This window comes from Pongo abelii, chromosome 21, assembly GCF_028885655.2.
Source record: "Pongo abelii isolate AG06213 chromosome 21, NHGRI_mPonAbe1-v2.0_pri, whole genome shotgun sequence".
NCBI lineage: Eukaryota > Metazoa > Chordata > Mammalia > Primates > Hominidae > Pongo > Pongo abelii.
The window spans coordinates 43,976,887-43,995,862 of NC_072006.2; the positions used below are offsets into that span (position 1 = coordinate 43,976,887).

Consider the following 18,976-nt stretch of genomic DNA (forward strand, 5'->3'; position numbering starts at 1 on the left):
GCCACCAAGTTTATGGTAACTTTAACCAGTTACCGTAGAATATGGTAACAAGTTACCATAGAGTAGCAATAGAAAACTAATACATGATGTATCATCAGTGAGAATACCATCACCCCCAAGAGGATGAAATTGGTTCTTGGATGCCAACATACTTTTTTATGTATAAATATTACTTTTTGTGTGTAAAGCATGAATATGCATGCAGTACATAAATAGATATACAGTGTATCTGTGGCATTAAGACTTTATGAGTTGGTACTTAGGGAAAAAAGTCTAAAAAGACTCCTTAGGGGATGATAATAAGAAACACTTGAGAAACACTGGTTCAGATGCATATTTTCATCTGTATTATTTTATTTCAGCCTGAAGTATTTCTTTTATTGTGTCTTGTGGTGTAACTTTACCATCTGTAGGTGATAAATTATTTCGGTGTTTCTATGTCTGAAAAAAACTTTGCTTTCATATTTGAAAAATACTCTTGCTGGGTATAGAATTCTACATTGACAGTTTTTTACCCCTTTTATTACTTTAAAAGATTGTTGCACTGTCTTTTGTTTTGCTGGTTTCTGACATAAAGTTCACTGTTATCTCTAAACTTGCTCTTCTGTGTTTAACATGTCCTTTTTCTTTGTCTATTTTAAAAGTTTGTACTCATCACTTGTTTTGAGAAATCTGATTATGCTGTGCTTTGGGTTAGTTTTCTATGTTTGGTGTTTATAGGGCTTTTCAAATCTACATATTTATAGTTTTAATCTAACTTGGAAACATTTGGGCAACTGTGTCCTCAATTTTTGTTTTCTTCTCCTCTTTTGGGTATTCCAATTTAGTGTATATTAGATCTCTTAAAATCATCCTATAGATCACTAATGCTTTTCTTCATTTCTTTTTTACTTTTTAAAAGTATTTGATTTTGCATCATTTCTATTACCATGTCTTCAAGTTTACTAATGTTTCTTCCAGTTATATCTAAGCTACATACATTATAGATCTTTCTCTCAAACATTTTAGATTTTACCAATAATATTTTGGTTTATATTTATACTTGTCCTGTGTCTACTTGATTTTTAAACATATGAGAAAAATTATAACATCCAATGTCCTTGCTTACTAATTTTAATATCTGTGCTGATACTGGGAAGTTTTAATTTATTGATTTTTTTCTTATTATTTTAGTTTTTGTTTGCATACCTGGTAATTCTTGATTGTGTATCAGATATTGTGAAGTTTGCATTTTTGGATGTTTGATGCTTGCATGTGTGTGTGTGTGCATGTTCTTAACCTTTGTTCTGAATAAGGTTACTTGAAAACTGGTTCTGTAGAATTTTGTGTTTTAAGATTTGTTAGGGGAGACCAGAACATTGTTTATTCTAGGACTAATCTTTGTCTAGTACTGACACAAGAACCTATGTTGAGAAAAATATGAGCATTTCTTTGAATTCATTAAGAAAGTGTGTTATAATTGATCAGCTGTGTCAATCATGGAGAGCAGATGGAAGAGGTAGCACATGTACCCATTATCTGCACCCTATATTATGTATATTTGTGTAATAAAGAACCAAGAATGATTACCCTGGAATTTTCCCAAGATACTGAGATACTCCAAGTAGGGGGGCATCAGGGAAGATGACTGAGATTATTACTCACATTTTAAAATAAGTAAGGTCAAAGAGGCTAAATGCCTTTTTAAATTCAATGAGACTTCAATGCAAGAACCAAGACTTGAATTCCATTTAACCCCATTTTTAAATAGCCAATTTAATTGGAGAGATGGCAGCAAAATGACAGACAATGAAAGTGATACTGGGGCTTCACAAGACTATTTCACTGTACCTTAACTACATTATGTAAGTTGCTGTGTCATCTACCCATTCTAGGTGAGGACCACACGTGGAAAAGGGAGGCTGAGAATGTAAGACATCAGCAGAGTGTGGATCTGATAGCTGTGTTGGAACTAATGGAAGATAGATGGTTTGAGAAGTAAGGAGATGGCTGGGCACTGCTGGGAATGTTTTGAAGGCACATCTGGGCTAAACAGAGAGTATCATGAATGATTAGCAGTATTTGCTTTGAGCTTGGTCAAATGAAGGTAAGGGAGTGTAAATGAAGGCCATTATGTTAACAACCTAGGCTTCTTTTCACAAGATCATGACAAAGACCTTGGTGGATAAAATTGTGCTAGTTATATTACTTTTTTGTTTATTTGTAGTTAGTTTGAAATTTCCTAGTTAAAACCATTTCCCCTTATTCTGAATATTTTTCATGAGACTATTGATGTCATTCTTCCACTCCCTTGCAGCAGGTGGACAGATAACCACAGAACCCACCAAAATTCTTCTCTGGAAATGATGCATATATATATGCAGACACATAAAAATATTTATATAGAGATATATATATCTTTTCTATATATAATACATATATTTTATTGATAAAAATATTTTATCTATGGAAATATACACTTTTCTCTATATTTATTAATATTTAATTTATATTTATATAATATGTTATAAATATATAAGAATATATAGAGAAATATATATAGAATATATATAGAGAAAATACATATTTTCTATTTTCTATATATATCTTTACATATTATATATAGAAAATATGTATATTATATAGAAAATATATATTATATTATATAGAAAATATATATTATATTATATAGAAAATATATATATTATCTATATATTTATTATCTATATATTTCTACATGTATTCTATATATTTATATATATAAATATATATATTTATATTCTATATATTCTATATATTTCTACATGTATTCTATATATTTCTATATAATATATAATTATATGTATATTATATATAATATATATAGAAATTATATATAATATAGAAATTATATATATTATGTATTATATATAACATATAATTATATATAATTATATATAACATATTATTATATATAATTATATAATATAATATATTATATAGAAATATATAGATTATATATAGAATATATAGATTATATATTAAAATACATAATGTATATTCAAATACTTTGTTTTTATATATAAAGTACTTTTATATAACAAAGTATTTCTATAAAAATAAATATTTTATATATTTCTATATATCTGTATATTTCTATGTCTAGCATAGAAATATATATATTATTAAAAATATGTAATATATATTTTTATAGAAATACTTTGTTTTGGTTTGCTGAGCTATAAAAATATGTCAGGGGCTTACAGTGAGCATCTCTTCTAGCTTCATGGTGGAGAAAATGATGATGGTAAAGGGTCTGGACTGAGCCACACTTGAAAGATAACAAATATACTTGAGAATCTCAATTGAGCCATTCCTGAAACTAACAAACATGAACTTCCTTGTTATATAGGCCAAACAATTCCATTATGTTCTTAAACCAGTATCTCAGTTTGGTTTCCCCAGAAGCAGACCTTGAGACAGGGATGCAAGTGCAAGTTCTTTATCTTAGAGATAATACTAGGATATAATAGTATGAAAGGAGAGAAGCAAGACAAGGAACGGAAGACAGTCACTAAAAGCCTTCTTATCCAGGAAGTAACCATGATACATAATTGGAGCGTAATCTCTTTGGGAAACCTTAGGAGCCAGTATAAAAATGTGTCTGCAGATTATCCCACCTGTGGAGAGAGGGGCTGGGGGTATCTATGTACTATGCCCTTTAGTCGGTTATTGAGTTGTAATCCCAGGAGACATCAATTCCTGGAAGTTCTGGCTGCCTTGTGAGTGGGTGGCAGCATGGGCTCGTAGAACCAGAGAAAGCCCTCAGGCAACGAAATGCAGGGCTGGCCAATTTAAGTTGGGCTAGTGTGGACTGAGGTGAGGGTGAAGAGACTTGAGTGTCGCAAAGGCGAGGTCTGTCGCAGCTTCACTGAGTTGAATTTCCATCACCTGCAACAGAGAGTGCTGGGAGAATTCAGGGCCCCTCATGTGCTCTCAGACCTGGTCCATGCCACTATCCAGCTTTGTAGAGAAGGCAGCACTGTTTCCCTTTCTTGAAGGATCGCCCTGCCAGCTAGGTGGCATGTGTGTGCACCCCAAGATCTAGACAATGAGAATGGAACTCAGTAGCCTCTCCGAGGAGAAAGACAAACCCTTATGAAGATCAGATGAGGCTTTCATTGCAGGAGGCCTTATACTATTTACCCACTGACAACTTCTTTCTCATGAAAGTTTGTTTTCAGGGTTGTGCCCTGCCTAATGTGATTTGTTTATTTTTCTTGAGTGAGAACCAGCTTTGGCTTTTAGGATTTGGCCTCAGTTGTATTTCCCATTAGTCATTTTCCCTGCAATAAGTGTTGCTGGCTGTAAAGTTGGAGTCCTTTTAGCACAACTGGGAGGGGCTTGAGGCTCCCAAATATTGGCCTTTTTCTAGAGGAAGCAAAAAGAATAGCATGAGGTAAAGGAGAGTGTCTGAAGTCAGTAACTATAGTTTTGATATGCTTAGATTTTACCCCTACATCTTGTTCTTTACCCACCCAAATCTTTGACACTAGAACATGAGAAGCAAAATAAGGCTGGCAGGCAGGAAGTGATGGTGGTACAAAATTAGGCTGGAGTGATGGGCAGGAACCATCTCCCTTAGTTCTAAGATCAACCCGAGGAAGGTCATGTCCTCAAGGAAGGATAGATCATTCCCACATTCAAACTGTAAACACCATCATCTCATTTTTTATAAGGGCTTTCTTATGAGCTCCTGAAGTTGAGCGTTAACTGGTAAATGTGATTGTGGACCACATTCCCCCTCCTCTCTTGCCCCAGACCCTGCCAACACTACAGTCTTCATCAGATCACACCCAATCAGAGAACACTTAGTGTAGATACTAAGAGTTGGGGGTGCATTGTTCAAAAGCTCTGATCTTTGGTAAAGTTCACTCATTAAGTCTGTCTTTGTAAGCATCTGATCCATTCCAGGGACCGTTTTAGACACCTGCAATAAAGTGATGAACAAGAAAGACAGTCTCAGTCCTCAAGAAACTTCTATTCTGATTAGATAGGCAGAAGACAAGAAAGACATTAATTCAATAGTTATGCAACATCTCTGTGCCTCAGTTTCCACCAACATATGTGAAATGGAGTCAATAAAAACACTCGCCTTGTGTTGTAAGAGTCAGATGACCTAAGATGGAATTGATGGAAGAGACCCCAGCTTATTGATCATTGCTCCCTGTGTATCTATTCTTTGGTAGAGGCTGAATTCTAAAGGTTCTGGTCAGCAAAGCCCTAAATTTGAACATGCTTGAATCAGATGAATTCTGCAAGGGACTGGCACAGAATAGGGAACCCTTCTTGTGCTCTGGACACAAACCCTAAGCCAGGTGTACCTGGACATCATTTTCTAGGATGCACAAAGGGTCTTCATTCATTAATGCCTTGCACATGTCAGAAGGGAAGAGAGGCTTTGGGCCTCAGCCTTGCCATTCAGACCCAGCTCCTTACTGGTACAACCCTTCCATATTCCTTACTTCCAGGGCCTGGGAGCATGGTCTGCAATGCCCAATCGTGTCTGGATGTGCCTCCAGGTTCAGACATTACTATGCCTGCTTTTTCTGGTTTTCATTTCCTTTTCTTGTGTGCTAGGCTTTTGAAATACATATTGCAGCCACTTGTTGCCCTGTTTTCTAAGCTGCCTTGAACTGCTGCCAGAGGAGCTAATGACTAAGTCACTCTCCTTTTGGCCTCTGGCAGGACTGGAAATCCACTTGGGGATGGAGTAGCAAAGGCCCAGCCATCCTGAACCAATCAGGAAACCACAATAAAAGTGCCGACCAGGGAGTCAGTCACTCACCCTCAAAGCTCAGCGCTGAGCTCAGCATGGAGGTGTCCACCAGGCTGGGGATGCTCTAGTTTGCTTCTGCAGAACCACATCAGAAGCAGAGACTCAGGCACAAAGGGAGGACCTTCAGAGAAGCCTTGGGGGGTATCCTAGGGTCAGCAAGAAAGAGAAACTCACTGTGTTTCTGAGCCAGGAAAGACAGAGAACAGCAAAGAAACACCAGGCTGTAAGCCAAAGACGGCAAACCCAGGTGAAGTAGATTATGAATAACAATAATAAATAATAGTTAACAGCTATTTTGAACTTACTTCATGTAAGGTCTTATCCAAACACTTTTAAAGTCCTACCTCATTCAGTTCTTCCAATAACCCTATCAGATAGGCTCTATTATTTTTCTCACTTTCAGAATAGGAAACTGAGTCACAGACAGATTTAGTTTGCAGTGTCCCAATGTTGTTCCAGTGATCCTCTCTTACAGGACAATTGCAATCCTCTTGGTTAGTAATCCTGATTTCAAAATGCATTTCCCAGGTGGTTTATTTGTTCAGGTATATCCAGCACTTGTACTGAGAGCTCAGGATAGAGAAGATAAGATAAGACAGTCCTGGTCTTTGTCTGGCTGATTCTGATGGCCACAGCATCTCCAGCCACCCATTTTGACCTGTTCTTGTTTTCACCTTTGCTTTCCATTATTTAGGGGGGTTTATAGTACAGTAAACTATTAGGTTGGTGCAAAAGTCATTGTGGTTTTTGCCTTTAATTTCAATGTCAAAAACCACAATGACTTTTGCAGCAATCTAATAGTTTCTATTTTCTGCCCATCTTCTACACCTTCATCTCTCTTGGATTTGCTGTCACCTAGAATGTGCCTCTTCCCTATCTACCAATTTTGCTCTTTTGAGTTCTGCCTGTCCTCCAAGTATCACCTACAGTTTCCAACGTTGCTGCCTTCATTAAGCTTTTCACAAGAAACCCAACCTCAGGTCTTCTCTCTCTCCTCTGAACTGAGGGGATGAATACTTTGCAGCAAGTCTAGAGATTTTTACCTCATACTTCCTTGTGTTGTCCATTTCCTTTATAACTGAAGAGAAATGGTCGTATCTTATTACTCTTTCAGTTTCTTCCATATGCTATTATGGAGTAGTTAAAAATAGCTTATGGATTAAGGAAGTAATTTAACAAAAAGGATATGGTGGGCAGCTTCTAAGAGGGCACTATGATCCCCACCTCCTGGTATTCATGTCATTGTGTAACCTTCTCCCCTTGAGTGTGGGCAGAACCTGTGACTTTCCTCTAGCCAATACAATACAGCAATACTTATGGGCTGCCACGTCTATGGTTAGGTTATGTAAGGTTGTGAGTTCCATCTTGTTAGTAGACTCTCACTGGCTTTGAAGAAGCAAGCATCCATGTTGGGAAGGCCTACCTAGCAAGGAAATGAAGGCAGCCTACAGCCAAGGAGAAACTGAGGCTCTCAGCCCCACAGCCATTAAAGAATTGAGTTTCACCATCAACTCCATGAGGCTAGAAGCAGATCCTTCACAGTGCAGCCTTCAGATGAGACCTCAACCCTGGCTGACAGTTTCCATTATACTTTGAGACACCCTGAACCAGACAGCCCATCTAAACTGTGCCCTCATTGCTGACCCACAGAAATTACAAGATAATAAAGGCATGTTGTGTTAGTCCATCATATTTGTGGTAATTTGGTACACAGTGATGGATAATACAGGAAGGTTCAGCAGACAAAGCCTTTTTGGAAGAATTCAAATGGATTGAAAAGTATAACTAAGGAAAGCAAGAGAGTGAGGTGACATTTGAGGCTGGGGAAGTGTGTGAGCAATGGCTTTATGGAATGTTCACAAAAGAGTTCCAGGCAGACCTGGAGATGTAGACAGGAAGCTAACTGGGGAGGCCTTAAAGCAAAAAGAAGAAAAAAAAATACCAAGCCAGAAGAAAGAAAAATGGTGACAATGTAGAGAAATTGTGATAGTGAGGGGATACCTCCGTGAACATTGAGAATGAGATAAGATGGAGATTCTTCATTCATACCAGATGGCCTTTACCTTTGTATAGATGCAGGTTCTCAGGTTATCTGCTGAAAGCAAGAGAGGAAGAGGGCTTCTTAGTGTAACAATACTATTGATGACAATAAGTCACCATTTTACATCTCATTTAGGCCTCACAGCCTCCTTATGAGAGGTTTTATTTCCATCTACACTTTGTAGATAAAGATTAAAACATTCAGGGAGATTAAGTTACTTGCTGATTGTCATCCAGTTCAGTAGTGGCAGAATTTGGAAACAAACTCAGATCCTAGAGCCATGGTGTCATACTGAGGTTCTGGAACATTTTTCTGCAGATGCTGTGGGGAACGTGCTCTTTGCCAGTGTTGTTTTACTGCTCTGTGTCAAGAGTGCTTTGGGGACAATGATAGAAAACATGATGGGTTTAGACTCAGAAGGAGGAAGTGGTAGAAAACATGATGGATTTAGATTTAGGAGGAGAAAGTGATACAAAACATAATGAGTTTAGCCTCAGGAGGAGGAAGTCTAGCAGGAGACAGAAACAGGCAGAAGAGAGGCTTTTTTATTGAGAAGATATGAAGTAATCTAGTGTATCAAGGTAAATATTTCAGGAGGTGGAAGACAACCAGTGTGTGAAGGTTGTAGCTACTGGAGCATCTGCACACAGGAAAACACGAGCTTCCCAGAGACTTCAGAACAGAAAGCCTAGCTGAGCTGTGAGAGAAGATGGAAGATGAAGGACTGGCTCCAGTTATAAAGTAGATCATAGAGTAAGATGGTGAATGGAGATACGTAGGTAAGGGATACAGGAAACCTGTCCACTTCATTCCAATAAACATTGATATAAATGTTCATAGATTAATTGAATCTTTCACTGTGATTCCTGGACAAGGCAGTGCCATCTCTGAAATAAAAGCCTCTGTTTTCTGTTTCCATCTTTATGAGTCAAGCAGTTGTTATCATGTTTTTAGAAAACTAATGTAGGCTTCAAATTCATAGTTACTCCCGCCTATTCAATGAAAACAACAATCATATGTGAAAATGATACGATGGCATGATGGTTCAGGATGGACTGTGTTGGCATGGGAGTTTACCAAGGAGGATGCAAGCATTTTCTAACTTTCAGAAAAAGAGTGATGATGTGCTCACATTTTTGGCATAATACTGGGGTATTGAGAACTAGCCCTCATGCGATACTGAGAAAACCACTAAGAAGGCAGCCATGACGTTTCTTTCATATTTTTTTCTCAATGCCTAGCTCTGTGTTTGGTGCCTAATAGGCGACTTATAAAAGCATATTGACAGAATGAATGAGTGGGGCATGATTTTGTGTGTTCCTTTGCTCAGTCCCTTTGCAGTCTATTTTAGATAAACATACATTCTAGTGAGTACCAGGAATTAGACAGCACATATGCAGTTCAGAGACTGAGGGTCTGAGAAGTCCACACTCCTCTCCCAGCTTTCCTCTCCACTTACAGAGGAAACTAACCTCCTCTCCTCCCCACACCTCACAGAAGAGGGAGGCCAGCTCTAATGGCCTTGGCCCCAGTTTGCTTGTATAATTAATGTGGGATTTTTCCTCCTCTAGTAAAAAATGACCTTGTCAAACAAGAGATGACAAAATCTTGGTTACTGAGCAATTGTGGACTCCCTGCTGGGATGGCATCCTGGGCCTTGCAAAGAGAAATCTAATAAAATTGGTGTCAGGGGCTCCCTGGGTGCCAGGTCCCCTGCTGCCTGACCCCACGATCTCAATTTATTAGCCAAACCCAAGAAAGCAGACAAACCTCACTGGCTCCAGACAGGAGACTTCCAAGTGGGAGCTAATGTGGGGGCTGGGGCTAGGCTTCAGCAAAAATGACAAGGGAAATGACAGGAGGTGCCAGCCGACCAGGGAGCCTGGGGAAGCCTTATTCAGAGCATCATGCTGCCTTGGCAGGGCCGGTTTCAACTTGGTAGAGGAATGTGTTAGAAAGGCCCATTGGGAAAGGAAGTGTTTTTTCTCTCTTTGCACTGTTATTTGCAGGGCCACGGACAGCATGTCTTGCATTAGCCATGTTCGTGGGAGTCAGCAGGCGTCAGTAGAGGAATAGCCAAAGAAAAACATTTGCATGTGCAGTTTTCATTTTGTAAATTGAGCACTACTACAAGTGCAAGAGAGTTTTAAGTGTACAGTCACTATTTACCCTTCCATACAACCAAAACTCCCTGTGATAGGAAACACTGATTTGCATTGTACACTAACTGCACTCCTTATTAACTAAATGATCTTGGGAAAATTTCTTAGCTTCTTCACCTATAAAATGAGATAACAGTACTATTCTCATAAGGTGAGGATTCCAATATGAGAAAAACGATAGCACGTCACTATACCAGGAAAAATCAGCTAGAAGAAAAAAAGTGTATTTCAAATAGAAATGAGAACTCTAAAATGTCTGTCTAAGAATTGTCTTAACAAATAATATATAAAGCCTATGGGGGAAAGTGTCAAAACTCTAATAAAGGATATAAAAAACCATCTGATAATTTTAAAGATATTCCATGCTTATGAATGAGATGTCTTAATATTTAAAGTTACCAATTATCTTCAAAGTAAACTAAGAACTTAATGCAGTGACAACCCAAATTTCAGACAGATTTAAAAACATCTAAAGACTAGAAAAATGCACACAAATGTATATGATATAAAAATATAAAAGCCCACAAATAGGTCAATTTTGGAAAAGAAGAAGAAAAAAGAGCAATGTACTGCACTAAATGTTAAGATATATTACAAAGTCATAGAAGTGAAAACAGTGGTTAAAGCCGGAGGAAGCCAAGATGGCCGAATAGGAAAAGCTCCGGTCTACAGCTCCCAACGTGAGCGACACAGAAGACGGATGATTTCTGCATTTCCATCTGAGCTTTGAAGAGAGCAGTGGTTCTCCCAGCATGTAGCTGGAGATCTGAGAACGGGCAGGCTGCCTCCTCAAGTGGGTCCCTGACTCCTGACCCCTGAGCAGCTTAACTGGGAGGCACCCCCCAGCAGGGGCAGACTGACACCTCACACGGCCGGGTACTCCAACAGACCTGCAGCTGAGGGTGTCTGTTAGAAGGAAAACTAATAGAAAGGACATCCACACCAAAAACCCATCTGTACATCACCATCATCAAAGACCAAAAGTAGATAAAACCACAAAGATGGGGAAAAAACAGAGCAGAAAAACTGGAAACTCTAAAAAGCAGAGCACCTCTCCTCCACCAGCAACGGAACAAAGCTGGACAGAGAATGACTTTGACGAGCTGAGAGAAGAAGGCTTCAGACGATCAAATTACTCCGAGCTATGGGAGGATATTCAAACCAAAGGCAAAGAAGTTGAAAACTTTGAAAAAAATTTAGAAGAATGTATAACCAGAATAACCAATACAGAGAAGTGCTTAAAGGAGCTGATGGAGCTGAAAACCAAGGCTCGAGAACTACGTGAAGAATGCAGAAGTCTCAGGAGCCAATGCGATCAAATGGAAGAAAGGGTATCAGCAATGGAAGAGGAAATGAATGAAATGAAGCGAGAAGGGAAGTTGTTTAGAGAAAAAAGAATAAAAAGAAATGAGCAAAGCCTCCGAGAAATATGGGACTATGTGAAAAGACCAAATCTATGTCTGATTGGTGTACCTCAAAGTGATGGGGAGAATGGAAGCAAGTTGGAGAACACTCTGCAGGATATTATCCAGGAGAACTTCCCCAATCTAGCAAGGCAGGCTAACATTCAGATTCAGGAAATACAGAGAACGCCACAAAGATACTCCTCGAGAAGAGCAATTCCAAGACACATAATTGTCAGATCCACCAAAGTTGAAATGAAGGAAAAAATGTTAAGAGCAGCCAGAGAGAAAGGTCGGGTTACCCTCAAAGGGAAGCCCATCAGGCTAACAGCGGATCTCTCGGCAGAAACTCTACAAGCCAGAAGAGAGTGGGGGCCAATATTCAACATTCTTAAAGCAAAGAATTTTCAACCCAGAATTTCATATCCAGCCAAACTAACCTTCATAAGTGAAGGAGAAATAAAATACTTTACAGACAAGCAAATGCTGAGAGATTTTGTCACCACCAGGCCTGCCATAAAAGAGCTCCTGAAGGAAGCGCTAAACATGGAAAGGAGCAACCGGTACCAGCTGCTGCAAAATCATGCCAAAATGTAAAGACCATCGAGACTAGGAAGAAACTGCATCAACTAACGAGCAAAATAACCAGCTAACACCATAATGACAGGATCAAATTCACACATAACAATATTAACTTTAAATGTAAATGGACTAAATGCTCCAATTAAAAGACACAGACTGGCAAATTGGATAAAGAGTCAAAACCCATCAGTGTGCTGTATTCAGGAAACCCATCTCACGTGCAGAGACACACATAAGCTGAAAATAAAAGGATGGAGGAAGATCTACCAAGCAAATGGAAAGCAAAAAAAGGCAGGGGTTGCAATCCTAGTCTCTGATAAAACAGACTTTAAACCAACAAAGATCAAAAGAGACAAAGAAGGCCATTACATAATAGTAAAGGGATCAATTCAACAAGCAGAGCTAACTATCCTAAATATATATGCACCCAATACAGGAGCACCCAGATTCATAAAGCAAGTCCTGAGTGACCTACAAAGAGACTTAGACTCCCACACATTAATAATGGGAGACTTTAACACCCCACTGTCAACATTAGACAGATGAACGAGACAGAAAGTCAACAAGGATACCCAGGAATTGAACTCAGCTCTGCACCAAGCGGACCTAATAGACATCTACAGAACTCTCCACCCCAAATCAACAGATTATACATTTTTTTCAGCACCACACCACACCTATTCCAAAATTGACCACATACTAGGAAGTAAAGCTCTCCTCAGCAAATGTAAAAGAACGGAAATTATAACAAACTATCTCTCAGATCACAGTGCAATCAAGCTAGAACTCAGGATTAAGAATCTCACTCAAAACTGCTCAACTACATGGAAACTGAACAACCTGCTCCTGAATGACCACTGGGTACATAACGAAATGAAGGCAGAAATAAAGATGTTCTTTGAAACCAACGAGAACCAAGACACAACATACCAGAATCTCTGGGATGCATTCAAAGCAGTGTGTAGAGGGAAATTTATAGCACTAAATGCCCACAAGAGAAAGCAGGAAAGATCCAAAATTGACACCCTAACATCACAATTAAAAGAACTAGAAAAGCAAGAGCAAACACATTCAAAAGCCAGCAGAAGGCAAGAAATAACTAAAATCAGAGCAGAACTGAAGGAAATAGAGACACAAAAAACCCTTCAAAAAATTAATGAATCCAGGAGCTGGTTTTTTGAAAGGATCAACAAAATTGGTAGACCGCAAGCAAGACTAATAAAGAAGAAAAGAGAGAAGAATCAAATAGATGTAATAAAAAATGATAAAGGAGATATCACCACAGATCCCACAGAAATACAAACTACCATCAGAGAATACTACAAACACCTCTACACAAATAAACTAGAAAATCTAGAAGAAATGGATAAATTCCTGGACACATACACTCTCCCAAGACTAAACCAGGAAGAAGTTGAATCACTGAATAGACCAATAACAGGATCTGAAATTGTGGCGATAATCAATAGCTTACCAACTAAAAAGAGTCCAGGACCAGATGGATTCACAGCCGAATTCTACCAGAGGTACAAGGAGGAACTGGTACCATTCCTTCTGAAACTATTCCAATCAGTAGAAAAAGAGGGAATCCTCCCTAACTCATTTTATGAGGCCAGCATCATCCTGATACCAAAGCCTGGCAGAGACACAACCAAAAAAGAGAATTTTAGACCAATATCCTTGATGAACATTGATGCAAAAATCCTCAATAAAATACTGGCAAACTGAATCCAGCAGCACATCAAAAAGCTTATCCACCATGATCAAGTGGGCTTCATCCCTGGGATGCAAGGCTGGTTCAATATACGCAAATCAATAAATGTAATCCAGCATATAAACAGAACCAAAGACAAAAACTACATGATTATCTCAATAGATGCAGAAAAAGCCTTTGACAAAATTCAACAACCCTTCATGCTAAAAACTCTCAATAAGTTAGGTATTGATGGGACGTATCTCAAAATAATAAGAGCTATCTATGACAACCCACAGCCAATATCATACTGAATGGGCAAAAACTGGAAGCATTCCCTTTGAAAACTGGCACAAGACAGGGAAGCCCTCTCTCACCACTCCTATTCAACATTGATGGAAGTTCTGGCCAGGGCAATTAGGCAGGAGAAGGAAATAATGGGTATTCAGTTAGGAAAAGAGGAAGTCAAATTGTCCCTGTTTACAGATGACATGATTGTATATCTAGAAAACCCCATTTTCTCAGCCCAAAATCTCCTTAAGCTGATAAGCAACTTCAGCAAAGTCTCAGGATACAAAATCAATGTACAAGAATCACAGGCATTCTTATACACCAATAACAGACAAACAGAGAGCCAAATCATGAGTGAACTCCCATTCACAATTGCTTCAAAGAGAATAAAATACCTAGGAATCCAACTTACAAGGGATGTGAAGGACCTCTTCAAGGAGAACTACAAACCACTGCTCAAGGAAATAAAAGAGGATACAAACAAATGGACGAACATTCCATGCTCATGGGTAGGAAGAATCAATATCATGAAAATGGCCATACTGCCCAAGGTAATTTACAGATTCAATGCCATCCCCATCAAGCTACCAATGACTTTCTTCACAGAATTGGAAAAAACTACTTTAAAGTTCATATGGAACCAAAAAAGAGCCTGCATCACCAAGTCAATCCTAATCCAAAAGAACAAAGCTGGAGGCATCACACTACCTGACTTCAAACTATACTACAAGGCTACAGTAACCAAAACAGCATGGTACTTGTACCAAAACAGAGATATAGATCAATGGAACAGAACAGAGCCGTCAGAAATAATGCCACATATCTACAACTATCTGATCTTTGACAAACCTGAGAAAAACAAGCAATGGGGAAAGGATTCCCTATTTACTAAACGGTGCTGGGAAAACTGGCTAGCCATATGTAGAAAGCTGAAACTGGATCCCTTCCTTACACCTTATACAAAAATCAATTCAAGATGGATTAAAGACGTAAACGTTACACCTAAAACCATAAAAACCCTAGAAGAAAACCTAGGCATTACCATTCAGGACATAGGCATGGGCAAGGACTTCATGTCTAAAACACCAAAAGCAATGGCAACAAAAGCCAAAATTGACAAATGGGATCTAATTAAACTAAAGAGCTTCTGCACAGCAAAAGAAACTACCATCAGAGTGAACAGGCAACCTACAAAATGGGAGAAAATTTTCGCAACCTACTCATCTGACAAAGGACAAATATCCAGAATCTACAATGAACTCCAACAAATTTACAAGAAAAAAACAAACAACCCCATCAAAAAGTGGGTGAAAGACATGAACAGACACTTCTCAAAAGAAGACATTTATGCAGCCAAAAAACACATGAAAAAATGTTCACCATCACTGGCCATCAGAGAAATGCAAATCAAAACCACAATGAGATACCATCTCACATCAGTTAGAATGGCGATCCTTAAAAAGTCAGGAAACAACAGGTGCTGGAGAGGATGTGGAGAAATAGGAACACTTTTATACTGTTGGTGGGACTGTAAACTAGTTCAACCATTGTGTAAGTCAGTGTGGTGATTCCTCAGGGATCTAGAACTAGAAATACCGTTGGACCCAGCCATCCCATTACTGGGTATATACCCAAAGGACTGTAAATCATTCTGCTGTAAAGACACATGCACACGTATGTTTATTGTGGCATTATTCACAATAGCAAAGACTTGGAACCAACCCAAATGTCCAACAATGATAGACTGGATTAAGAAAATGTAGCATATATACACTATGGAATACTATGCAGCCATAAAAAAGTGATGAGTTCATGTCCTTTGTAGGGACATGGATGAAATTGGAAATCATCATTCTCAGTAAACTATCACAAGAACAAAAAACCAAACACCGCATATTCTCACTCATAGATGGGAATTGAACAATGAGAACACATGGAAACAGGAAAGGGAACATCACACTCTGGGGACTGTCGTGTGGTGGGGGGAGGGGGGAGGGATAGCACTGGGAGATATACCTAATGCTAGATGACGAGTTAGTGGGTGCAGCGCACCAGCATGGCACATGTATACATATGTAACTTACCTGCACATTGCGCACATGTACCCTAAAACCTAAAGTATAATAATAATAATAAATAAATAAATAAATAAATAAATAAATAAAAAAGAAGTGAAAACAGTACGGCAGTGGCTCCCAAAATGAATAAACACATCACTGGAACAGAAAAGAACGTTCTCAGGGAATTATATGCATACCTGAGCAGGTGAGAGATATATATATATGTGTGTGTGTATATATGTATGTATGTATATATATGTATATATGTATGTATATATGTATATATGTATGTATATATGTATATATGTATGTATATATGTATATATGTATGTATATATGTATATATGTATGTGTATATATGTATATATGTATGTATATAGATGTGTATATATATGTATGTATATATATATGTGTATATATGTGTGTATATATATAAAAGATGACAACAAAAATAAGTGGATTACATTTTATCTGTAACTTTTAACTGATGGTGCTGAAAAATTTGTCATACTACATGGATGACTATGGAAATCCTTTTACTACAAATAAAAGGACGTCCAGATGGATTAAAGTCCAAAGTGTAAAAAGTGAAACTTGAAGGTTAAACAAAGAAAATATTATTATGACTAGGATTGTGGAAGGATTTCTTAAAAAAGTCTCAAATATCACAAATCATATGTTGTCAAAATTAAGAATCCCTGATCATAAATCCATGGACATGGTTAATAAACAGTTGACAGATTGGCAGAAATTACTTGCAAGTTATTTGCAAATTTTAAAATTAGCAAAGGACGAATATCTATAATGTATAAGAAACACCCAAAAGTCATAGAAATAGAATAAAGGGAAAATGTATGAGTAGGCAATACACAGAAGAGGTAGTCCTAATGACCAATAAATAAATAAAAAGATACTGAAACTCATTAGTAAACAGAAATATGAGTGGAAAAATGCAATATTACTTTATGCCATCAAATTGGCAAAAGCTAAAATAATTGTATAACGTTGGGAGGAATATGGGGAAACAATAGTCTTTTATTTTTATTAACTGTTGTTAAGAGAACAGGCTGATGCAACCAGAAATACTTAGTCTAATGATGTTTGGGCATACCTTATGATGCTGCAATCTCACTCTTGTTTGTACAGTATATTTGAGAGAACATCCAGCCCCAATTTCATAAGGGAACACATAGAGGATGTTCATCGCCATGGTGTTTGAACTAGGGATTGTCAAATATGACCAATGGGCCAAATATGTCCACAGGCATGTATTTGTGCACTGTCTATGGCTGCTTTTATGGTATAACAGCAGCAAAATCCTTAAAACCAAGACTTTAGAGCCCCCAAAGCCAAATATATTTACTGTCTCACTCTTTATAAAAAATGTTTGCTGACCCCTGGTTTAAAGTATCAGGGAACATTAGACAACCTAGATGTTCCATTGCAAGGGAAAAGCTAAGGGAACTATAATGGACACACAGTATGGAATATCATGTTACTGTTATAAGACATTAACTACGTGAGACGTATGCTCACAAATGCAGGAAGATCCGAATGTAAGAAAGAAAGAAACAGAACCAGTATACGTGAATATACTTTTACAGAATTAAAAATACCTACATAACAACAACACTATACAGTTTTCAAAAATATACAAAATATTAAGGTATCATATCAAAGACATTATGGTTGATAAAATGAGGAGAGGGGACGCATGAATAAAACACACCATGAGAGAGTCTTTGTACGAGTTTCACAATAGAAGTATGCTATGAAATCAGAAGTGTGATTCACTCATGCCTCTATGCCTCAGATTCAAAAAATAAATGAAATGTGGAACGTGCTGAGTACAATGCTCAGTACACTGTGAATTTTCAAAAAGCATGCATTACCATCATCATCATTATCATCATCATTATCACCTTATTAGTAATGTTTTGAAAGTGAAATCCTAACCATGGAGCTAAAATCAAGAAAGAAGAACATGCTTAAGACAATCTTGTTGCATCAGTGAGCCTAGGATAATTGATCGACTGTCACCCTCTTTAGAAAAACTCTTTAGGGGTCAAAAGAGTTTTATGACTCCTTTTATGACTGAAATCTATGAATTGATAGAGAGGGCCAATTGTTTCCTGTCAGAGTCACTATTTGCACTCGCTAATATTTCTGGTTCTTTGCCTTCCAGATTGGCTCTTTGTCCTGGTCTTCCTTTTAGTTGGCCACAGACTTGTGACTAGTTCTGACTGAGGAGCTGTTAGTGTAAGTGCTGTGTGACCCTTGTGGACCAGGGTATCAGTTGCTCTTTCTAGACCCTCCAGAACTCTCTATCCTGCTGGCACTGTGGCTAGCTGTGTCTGCAGTGGTGGTGTCTCTTTAGTCCCTAGAGGACCACAATGACTAGAGCTAATGCAGTCCAACAATGGATGTGTTGATTGAAACCACTGAGATTTGGGGGATTGGTTGTTACCCAGCATAGCCTAGCCTATACCCTGACTGACACACCTTCCAAATTTTCAAAGACCTGGAAACTTAGAATTGGAAAGACCCTCAAATGCCATGCAATCAAAACCCCAACATGGGCAGAGGGAGTGAATGTTTAGAAAGAGAGGCTCAGCCCTAGTGATAAAGAGCCCACATCCTCCTCAAAAGCTCCTGTCCTTTTTCACTCACCTCTTATCATTATTGAGATTCTTCTGTTTGGAGCCAAATTTCACCTCCTGGCCACTTTCACTCATTTGTATTAGTTCTGCCTTCATCCCTCTTTCACACAATAATTCTTCAGATAGGGGAGTATGGTAGTCAGAAGAATGGTTCCCTAAAAGATGTCCATATCTTAATTCTTGGAGCCTATGGATTTGTTACCTCACATGGCAAAAGGGACTTTGCAGATGTGATTACATTACGGGTCTTGAGATAGAAGATTATCCTGCATTGTTTGAGCAGGCTC

At 38.1% G+C, this 18,976-nt stretch overlaps 1 long non-coding RNA gene across 1 annotated transcript in view; it reads right to left on the bottom strand.

The window, feature by feature from the left end:
- Positions 1-3,402: 3,402 nt before the first annotated feature.
- The window catches only part of LOC134760758 (uncharacterized), a 76,848-nt gene continuing 61,274 nt past the window's right edge, over positions 3,403-18,976 (bottom strand). Inside the window, exons 6-8 of the long non-coding RNA XR_010138705.1 lie at positions 18,700-18,844; positions 5,807-5,943; positions 3,403-4,948 (exon numbers count right to left, since the gene is read on the bottom strand). This is a non-coding gene — a long non-coding RNA (uncharacterized LOC134760758). The remainder of the gene's footprint in view (positions 4,949-5,806; positions 5,944-18,699; positions 18,845-18,976) is intronic.